Genomic DNA, 10,983 nt, shown 5'->3' with positions numbered 1-10,983 from the left:
CCACTTTTTCTTGACAAATTGTGACTTTGTGACTTTTTTCCTTTTGTTTAGCTAATGCTGTGTGCCGTATGACTGGGCCATAAGAGCTGATTCACAGTGAAATCATGTAAAGATGTAAAAGGTCACCATTTTGTTAATGTTGGTGTTTGAGCTTGTTATGAGCTCAAAGACTGAGTTTTAGCAGAATCGCCACCATTTTGTTTGAGCTGTATGATTGAATGAATATGTGATATCTAGTATCCAATAATACACATGTGATGAAATATTATATGTAACTGAAGAATCAGACACAGTAATATGTTGATTAGTAATAATGTATGACAGGTGTAATATGCATACGAGGGCTGTCAATAAAGTATAGGTCCTTTTTATTTTTTTCAAAAACTATATGGATTTCATTCATATGTTTTTACGTCAGACATGCTTGAACCCTCGTGCGCATGCGTGAGTTTTTCCACGCCTGTCGGTGACGTCATTCGCCTGTGAGCACTCCTTGTGGGAGGAGTCGTCCAGCCCCTCGTCGGAATTCCTTTGTCTGAGAAGTTGCTGAGAGACTGGCGCTTTGTTTGATCAAAATTTTTTCTAAACCTGTGAGACACATCGAAGTGGACACGGTTTCGAAAAATTAAGCTGGTTTTCGGTGAAAATTTTAACGGCTGATGAGAGATTTTGAGGTGATACTGTCGCTTTAAGGACTTCCCATGGTGCGAGACGTCATGCAGCGCTCCCAGGCGCCGTCGTCAGCCTGTTTCAAGCTGAAAACCTCCACATTTCAGGCTCTATTGATCCAGGACGTCGTGAGAGAGCAGAGAAGTTTCAGAAGAAGTCAGTTTCAGCATTTTATCCGGATATTCCACTGTTAAAGGAGATTTTTTTAATGAAAGACGTGCGGACGGGTCCGCGCGTCGGGACGCAGCCGGCGCGGTGCGGCGGCACAGGATAAACACCTCCGTGTTGATAACCATTTGTAAAATCCAGGCGGCTTTTGATGGCTTTCAGTGGAGTGAGTATATGAGAAATTGTTTAACAGCTGGACATGTTCCAACTTGTCCTTAAGGCTTCCAACGGAGGTGTTTTTCCTGTGGCGGAGCATCGCGGGGGCTGCGAGCCGACGCTGCAATCCGCCCGCACGTCTTTCATTAAAAAAATCTCCTTGTTTCCCATGTAACAATAAGAAATATAGTCAAAACCTGGATTAATCTTTTTAGTCACATAGCACTACTATTATTCTGAACACTACTGTAGGTATGCCTTCAAGGATTCCCATAGAAGTGATTTGGAGATAGGTTCAGAATCTGATTCATTAAAAGATAGAAAAACTTCAATTGAACTTGAAATGAATTTACAAAATTTGTCATCGGATAATAACGATGTGTTAAATCTGCACTGAGTGGGATAGCATGCTTCCAAAGAGAAGTGGATGTCCAGGGACAAAGGTGCATGATCTGAGATAATAATCGAGTGATAAACAATACTTGACACTTTGGCCGTCAGTTTAGCATCAATGAAAAAATAATCAATCCAAGAAAAAGTCTGGTGTACATGTGAGTAGAATGAGTATTGCCTATCAGTCGGATTATGGAACCTCCAAGGGTCAACATATCCATTGTTGAACATAAAACTACTAAGGGCCTTAGTCATCTGTGATTGACCAGAGTCCCCGCCGAAAATGAAAAATGCGTAATTTAAAGACAGTAAAATTTCAAATAAGTTGTTTAAAAAGTTAAGATTGTCGAAATTTCTGGCATATATGTTAACCAATAACACCGGGACACAAAATATTGTCTCTAAAATGATCAAATACCTGCCTTCCTTGTCCGAAAGTGTTTTGGTCAATGTAAATGAAACAGATTTACCTATCAAAATTGCAACCCCTCTGGCCTTAGAGTTGAAGCTTGAGTGGAACACCTCTGCAATCCAGGGGCATTTAAATCTAATTTGGTCCTTAGTTTTCACATGAGTCTCCTGCAGGAAGACAATATCAGGCTTTAAATGCTTTAAATATGAAAATACCTTTGAACGTTTAACAGCGCTCCCCAAACCCTTAATGTTCCAACTAATAAATCTCACACGAAGTTTTAGTATGGCCATGTATAAAATTCTTCAGGACGGAAATGAAAGCGGCAGCCGGATTTCTGATCTCCAACCCAAAAGAGAGAAAGGAAGGGGAAACAAAAACAACAACAACAGACAGCAGCATAATAACAAACACACACAAATGAACCCAATTGAACACCCAGTTGAACAGCCCCCACCCTCTTCCATCACTTACCACTACCCTATCCCGAACTGATGGGATACCAGTGCAGACTCCATTGGGAGTGAGTAACCAGAATTCTAAACCACGAGTTTTGGACCAAACAGTCATGTCGCTTCACTCCAACCTCAGCAAGAGCTCCTGTCCAACAGTAAATGTTTATCAAAAAAATAATTGCAGGGTGTACATTCAACCAGTAAAAAAACAAAACAAAACAAAACAAAACAATGCTGTATGTGTGACCCTGAACATAGCTTCGGCCTCAGGGTGTATGGTTTTCTTCAGGGTGTATAAAGCCATATTCATTGGTGAACAACTTGATAACTGATAGTACAGTTCCACCTTAGATTTGGAGCGCATAATAGAAGATATACCTTACTGAATTGTCATATCAGTATGATGTACAATATGATTATGATTTGACACAAAGTGCAGCAACAGTGAAAATTAAATATTCTTAAACAAAAAGGTAATAATACCACACTCATTTTGCACTCATCATAAGGTTAGGATACTGTGTCCTCCAAAAGTATTGGAACACTTGGAATTTCACACATTTTAATTTGTTTATGCCATTTTAAATACAAGAAATACAAAAAATAAATAATAAAAATGTCTAAAATTATCTTCCTCAAACTGAAAGCAAATCTCTAAAACTTGATGAAACCTGTAAATAATAATCAGTTTTATTGCCAGTTTTCTTTAGACAAGTCAGGGGATGGAAACAAGTCAGGAAACAAGTCAGGGGATGGAAACGTGAACATGAAACAAGTCACTGAATATGTGTTGGATTTATTTACATCACTTATGAAGAAATACAAAAATTTCTTTCACCAAAACATCAAATCTAGGCTTTCATCTCAAATGTACTTTCTGTCAAATTGTAGCTGAACTTTCAGGTCTTCTTTTTAAGAAAATCCTCTACACCATTTCAATAAGAAGCTGGATTTTATATTTTTAATTAATTTATATCAAGTCGTAGAGATTTGCTTTCAATTTGAGTTAAGGAAGATAATTTTAGGAAAAATATATTTGAAATGGAATAAACAAATTAAAATGTGTGAAATACCAAGTGTTCCAATACTTTTGAGGGCAACTGAGAAACACTGAGGAGCAGCATCTTACATCTCATACGAGGTCTGTCAATAAAGTAACGGTCCTTTTTATTTTTTTCAAAAACTATATGGATTTCATTCATATGTTTTTACGTCAGACAAGCTTGAACCCTCGTGCGCATGCGTGAGTTTTTCCACGCCTGTCGGTTACGTCATTCGCCTGTGAGCACACCTTGGGAAGGAGTGGTCCCGCCCCCTCGTCGGATATTCATTGTCTGGAAATGGCAGAATGAAAAGGACTTTTTTTCCATCAGAATTTTTTCAGAAGCTGTTAGAGACTGGCACCTGGAAACCATTCGAAAAATTTATCTGGCTTTCGGTGAAATTTTTATGGACTTCACAGAGAATAAGGACTGTTACTACAGCTTTAAGGACTGCTTTAAGGACGGTCGGCGCGCCGCGCTCCGAGCCGCCATCGAGCCGCCATCGAGAGCCACAAACCACCACATCATTTCTAAACGGATCGCTGTGTGGAGCCGGTACCGTCGTGTGCAATTTCTCTGGTTATCACAAGAGCTGGACATCAGCCATTTTCCGGCAGATTTCACTTTTAACAAAAGATTTTGTCATGGAAAGCCGCACGGAGGCTTCGCGTGTCACGACCGATTCGCTGATGAAGCGAGACAAAGGAACACCTCCGTTTCTGAGTGTTAGAGGACAAGTTGGGACATGTCCAGCTCTCCACAATTTCTCTTATACTCACTCGACTGGTAAGCACTGAAAGCCAAGATAGGCATGTCCCAACTTGTCCCCTGGCACTCCGAAACGGAGGTGTTCCTTTGTCTCGCTTCATCAGCGAATCGGTCGTGACACGCAAAGCCTCCACGCGGCTTTCCATGACAAAATCTCTTGTTAAAAGTGAAATCTGCCGGAAAATGGCTGATGTCCAGCTCTTGTGATAACCAGAGAAAGAGCACACGATGGTCTCGTATCCACAGAGCCATCCGTTTAGAAATGATCCGGTAGTTTGTGCCTCATCATCGCAGCTCGGAGCAAGGCGCGCGAGCGTCCTTAAAGCAGTTCTTAAAGCAGTAGTAACAGTCATTATTCTCTGTGAAGCCTGTAAAAATTTCACCGAAAGCCAGATAAATTTTTCGAATGGTTTCCAGGTGCCTGTCTCTAACAGCTTCTGAAAAAATTCTGATGGAAAAAAAGTCCTTTTCATTCTGCCATTTCCAGACAATGAAAATCTGATGAGGGGGCGGGACCACTCCTTCCCAAGGCGTGCTCACAGATGAATGACGTAACCGACAGGCGTGGAAAAACTCACGCATGCGCACGAGGGTTCAAGCATGTCTGACGTAAAAACATATGAATGAAATCCATATAGTTTTTGAAAAAAATAAAAAGGACCGTTACTTTATTGACAGACCTCGTATAGTGCAGCAGATAAGAGAATATTTAGAGTGGAATCCTGCAAATGGTGATACAAGCATCAAATTTGGCACAAATAATCCACAGACATTAACTCTTTAAAAAAATTGATTGGCCACTTTTTCAATCATTTTCAGTAATAACAATTTTCAATAAGAAGCCAGGTAGGGGTCAACTGAAGAATTACACAGGAGTCAAAATTAAAAGATGCTCCAATCATATGGAAAACTACACCACATTATTTGCCTGATCATAAAGACTCCAAAAAGGTATAGTTTGGACAATCTGTGACTGAATGTTATGAAATTATGAGGTAAAAGCAGCAAGAATGGTGACAAAGGTCAGTTATAGTTTGTACAGGGGTCAAAAGTTAAAGTTGCTCAATTAATTTTGCTCCAGCTGTATTTGTGCTGAATTTGATGCTTGTACCACCATTTGAAGGATCATTTCAGTTATCTGCTGCACTAATAAACCAACAGAACATGAACCAGCTGCTGTCTGTTAGCTTAAACATGTGCATATAAGACAACCTGAATTAAAGGACAAATGCTGCTTTAACAACCTGGACCTCATTTGTGGCATAAAATATGGTTGTTTACTCACCAATATAAGTTTGGTGTCATTAGAAGTCCATAGTTCAAATGACGTGTTCAGGTGGATTAGACTTTTTATGGTACACAGCACAAACTACTGGACAGGAGGAACCTAGCAGTTAATGTGACTCACTGATTTGAAAATGCAGGTCTTTCAACTAGACGTGCAGTGCCGTGACAATCGTCTGTGTCCAATCAGATTTCAGGGGAGTCCAGTCAAACCTCAGCCTCCATTCTAGCTCCACCCATGCCAGGACGTGTTCAACATAGGACATTTCCTGTTTTACTGTGACTGAGAATTCGGCACTTGCTGTTTGAGTGTGAGCTTGCCACTGAGTTCCCACAAGATTCCATGGGATGTTGTCTGTCAATCCAGGAAGTGTTTGACATTTAAACATTTCCTGTTTTACTGTGGAGTTGAATTTTGGCACTTCCTGTTTAGGATGCCCTGTACCATGAGTGAGCTTTGCGCCACTGCGTGACGCTTTGCTCATATACAGTGAGGAAAAGAAGTATTTGAACACCCTGCGATTTTGCAAGTTCTCCCACTTAGAAATCATGGAGGGGTCTGAAATGTTCATCTTAGGTGCATGTCCACTGTGAGAGACATAATCTAAAAAAAGAAAAAATATGGAAATCACAATGTATGATTTTTTTAATAATTTATTTGTATGTTACTGTTGCAAATAAGTATGTCAACACCTGTGAAAATCAATGTTAATAGTTGGAACAGTAGCCTTTGTTTGCAATTACAGAGGTCAAACGTTTCCTGTAGTTTTTCACCAGGTTTGCACACACTGCAGCAGGGATTTTGGACCATTCCTCCACACAGATCTTCTCTAGATCAGCCAGGTTACTGGGCTGTTGCTGAGAAACACGGAGTTTGAGGTCCCTCCAAAGATTTTCTATTGGGTTTAGGTCTGGAGACTGGCTAGGCCACTCCAGAACCTTGATATGCTTCTTATGGAGCCACTCCGTGGTTATCCTGGCTGTGTGCTTCAGGTCATTGTTATGTTGGAAGACCCATCCATGACCCATCTTCAATGCTCTAACTGGGGGATGGAGGTTGTTCCCCAAAATCTCGCAATACATGGCCCTGGTCATCCTCTCCTTAATACAGTGCAGTCGTCCTGTCCCATGTGCAAAAAACACTCCCAAAGCATGATGCTTCCACCCCCCATGCTTCACAGTAGGGACGGTGTTTTTGGGATGGTACTCAGCATTCTTCTTCCTCCAAACACGGCGAGTGGAATTAAGACCAAAAAGTCCTATTTTGGTCTCATCTGACCACATAACTTTCTCCCATGACTCCTGTGGATCATCCAAATGGTCATGGGAAAAATTAAGTTGGGCCTGCTGATTTAAGCAGGGGAACCTTTGGTGCCATGCATGATTTTAACCCATGACGTCTTAGTGTATTACCCACAGTAACCATGGAAACAGTGGTGCCAGCTCTCTTCAGGTCATTGACCAGCTCCTCCTATGTAGTTCTGGGCTGATTCCTCACCTTTCTTAGGATCATTGATATGCCACGAGGTGGGATCTTGCATGGAGCCCCAGTCCGAGGGAGATTGACAGTCATGTTTAGCTTCTTCCATTTTCTAATAATTGCTCCAACAGTTGATCTTTTTTCACCAAGCTGCTTGGCAATTGCCCGTAGCCCTTTCCAGCCTTGTGGAGGTCTACAATTTTGTCTCTGGTGACTTTGGACAGCTCTTTGGTCTTAGCCATGTTAGTAGTTGGAGTCTTACTGATTGTGTGCGGTGGACAGGTGTCCTTATGCAGCTGACGACTTCAAATAGGTGCTTCTAATTTGGAATAATAAGTGGAGTGGAGGTGGACTTTTTAGAGGTGGACTAACAGGTCTTTGAGGGCCAGAGTTTCTGCTGATTGGCAGGTGTTCACATACTTATTTGCAGCAGTAACATGCAAATAAATTATTAAAAAATCATACATTGTGATTTCCGGATTTTTTTATTATGGATTATGTCTCTCACAGTGGACATGCACCTAAGATGCAAATTTCAGACCCCTCCATGATTTCTAAGTGGAAGAATCTGCAAAATTGCAGGGTGTTCAAATACTTGTTTTCCTCACTGTAAGTATGTGTTTACTTTTAAAGTGTTCTAGTTTGGGGTTTATGAAGCCTTGTCTTAGCTGTTCATTTTGGTGAAAAATTTAACTTTTTCTTGATTTTCAAAGCCTCAGTATTTGTTTTTATTATTGAAATTGTTATATAGTGCAATCATGTTGAACATAGTCTAGAACAGGGGTGCTCAAGTTCGGTCCTCGAGAGCTACCTTCCTGATACTCTTAGTTGTCTCCCTGCTCCAACACACCTGAATCCAATGAAAGTCTCGTTAGCAGACTTTTAATGAGCCTTTCATTAGATTCAGGTGTGTAGGAGCAGGGAGACAACTAAGAGTATCAGGAAGGTAGCTCTCGAGGACAGAACTTGAGCACCCCTGGTCTAGAAAATACACAGACTTGCAATTCTGACATTTAAGAAGCCATTTGGGTCAATAGGACACTTCATGTTTTTGTAGTATCCAGTTTACACACACACTTTCACGCAAATGCAATATAATATCTTCACATTTTCAAGTTCATGGCGGCATACCTAAATATTGATTGATTTGAACAAAAATTGGCACGGCATTCTATTTTACCAAGGAGAACATTTTGGAAATTAAGAAATCAAATTTCTAAGTTTAAAAAATTCATGGGGAATCTGATGCACCCTAATACAACGATGACCAGTTGGCAAAACAGAAGCACAGGCAGGGCCAAGGCCATGATGTAGTCAAAAACAGGCAGAGTTCAGTGGCACGGCGAGACAACGCAATCAGAGCTGAGGCAAAAGCAAGGTCACAAAAATGAGGCAAGGTCATACACAGCTGGTCAGATCAAAAACAAAACAAGAGCTCGGATACTGAGGCTGGGACGCGGGCTGAAACACAGGGTGACAAGCACAACTAACTGGCGGAGAACATAAGGCAAGCAGGGTTTAAATACACAGGAGGAAATTAGGGAAACTAGACACAGGTGTGGAGAACATTCTGGAAGGGGATGTGGCAAACAGAAGGGACAGGACACACCCACACCAAACCCTGAACACCAGACAAGAGAGTGCATTAAGACAAAAGCAAAGTTAACAGGACCCAACTCAATTAAAACCACCGTGATCTAAACAAAAAGCCAAAACCACTGATGAACAAAACACATTATAATAAATAAGAAATAAAATAAAGAAGACCTAACGTGAAAAAAAGAATTAACCAGAAAACAAATGTAAATACTGAAAAGAGATCAACAACAAAATAAAGGCTCAGATTAAACTACAGTGGAACTCCCAAGTGACAAAAATACAATAAACAGATAACATATGATAAAACCAAAACAAACAGGTGAGTCAACTAATGATCACACAATGGGGAAAAAAAACAAATGCTGGACACAAACTAGAAGAGAACTTGACTCATGACTAAAGAAAGTTAAACAGAAAATACATGATAAACAGAAAACAAAACCAGTGACCTCAATAACACAAACAGAAAATCAAAGACAGAGGATCGAAGACTGGGGACATGGACACAGACGAGAGACAAAACCAAAATAAGAAGCCAGATATGGGGCAGATCATGATGAAATCACCTGGGTTTTGTCACTAACTGCTGCAGTCTGCCTTGCCTTTTGGTGTTCTAAAATCCTCTCATTCCGAGTCCTGATCAGAACAGCAAATAACTGTCGCCAGTAATAAATCTCAAGCAGAATGATGAACAGAATGAAGGGGTCTCAAAGTGGAGGCAGAGGCATGTCTGTAGATGATGCGGCCTCAGTTATCCTCCTAAACGGGAAAAGATACAAAAGATATTTATACTGAGTTTACCTCTCAAAACTGTGACCATTTAAAGTGGAAATAGGCAAACCATTATCAACAATATCTCGAGCTCTGGAGAGCAGCATATATTTGATTTTTCTTGCATTAGGTTTTATATTACAGAGTGCGCTTTGCACATTATCAAGAGGTTTTTGTAAAATTTGAATTGCTGAATGTACCATAATGTGAATAATTTTATTACCATTCTTATCGAGTAAAACTCCATGTGCACATTTCCAGACCTGAGGGATAATTCTGGTCAAAACAGAAAAAAATTAAACAGATGCATAATTTGATTAGTAATAATTGGAGCAGAAAGCTTTAAGAAATAGGGGTGTAGATTATTCTCTGCAGCAGCTCTCCTGCAATCAGTAGTTTGTAACTCTTCCTTAAGAGTGAAGGAAGTGAAGGTCTGAAGGGTGAACTGAGAGGAGCGACAAGACGAAGGCCCACGATGCAGATGTGGTTGTTATTAAAATGGAAACCTGAGCGAACCACATCAAACTGATTACCAGCGGCAGCAAAGTGTGTGTTGAAAGCATAGCAGGTTGCTGACGGATCGTTAATTAAACAGTTATTAAATGTCGCAGAAGCAGGAATGGTATAGAACATTTGTTTTTGCTCATATGAGGTCTGTTAGAAAAGTATCGGACCTTTTTATTTTTTGCAAAAACCATATGGATTTGAATCTGTTGGGATTGCATCAGCCAAGCTTGAACCTTCATGCGCATGCATGAGTTTTTTCACGCCTGTCGTTGCATCATTCGCCTGTGAGCAGGCTTTGTGTGAGCAGTGGTCCACCCCTCTCGTCGGATTTTTATTGCGAATAAATGTCTGAACGATTTGGAGCTTTGCTGCATCAGTTTTTTCCAGAAACTGTGAGAGACCTCCAGGTGGACACCATTCGGAAAATTCAGATGGCTTTCAGGGACCATTTTATACAGTATATATATATATATATATACTGTTTATATATACATTATACATATACATTATACATTATATACATATACATATACATTATACATTTTATACAGTATATATATATATATATATATATATATATATATATATATATATATATATATATATTTTACTTAAGTTGGCAAACTCAAATGGTTTAAGGCAATCGGTTTCCTCAAATGGTTTGAGTTCAACTAACTCATTGAGTTTTACAGTGCATATATACATATTTCTCTTTCTTCCTGTTTGCGTGCCTGTGAGGAGGAAAACTACTGGGCTGATTTTCATTCAACTTTGTGCAAGGACTAGCAGTGAACCTTGGGCCCACTGGCAGCAACGGAGCTGCAGCAACAGATGTGATCATTCAGAAAGATGCCTGACTCTCAGTTGGCAAGCTGCTTTGACAAGGTACATTGTTGAAAATGTATGACGATAGGAAACCTGACTTGAAAGAATGACTGGATAAGACAAAGAATGGCCATGCAGAAGATGTTGTGACAGTTTTGCTTCTTAAGATTTTGAAGCTGTCACAGACACCTACTTTGCAGCCAATGGCAACCCAAATTTCAGGTTTTGGTGGTTCGACAAGCAGGTGGGTCATATCCTTCTATTGTTTACCCAAGCTCAGAGGGATGGACTCTGGGACCTGACCTTTGTACATTCCAGCAAATGTTGACATTTTCATGCGGTATAACCAACATCAAATATGCTTGCTGGGGGACCATCTACCTGAATGAGATGTATCAGCTACCACAACACATCAAGAAGAAGTTTGAGGCTGGAAGCTTCGTAGTCAAACGC

Source organism: Thalassophryne amazonica, chromosome 16 (genome assembly GCF_902500255.1).
Source record: "Thalassophryne amazonica chromosome 16, fThaAma1.1, whole genome shotgun sequence".
NCBI lineage: Eukaryota > Metazoa > Chordata > Actinopteri > Batrachoidiformes > Batrachoididae > Thalassophryne > Thalassophryne amazonica.
The sequence above is the reverse complement of the archived record's forward strand: the minus strand, read 5'-3'. Positions refer to the sequence as shown.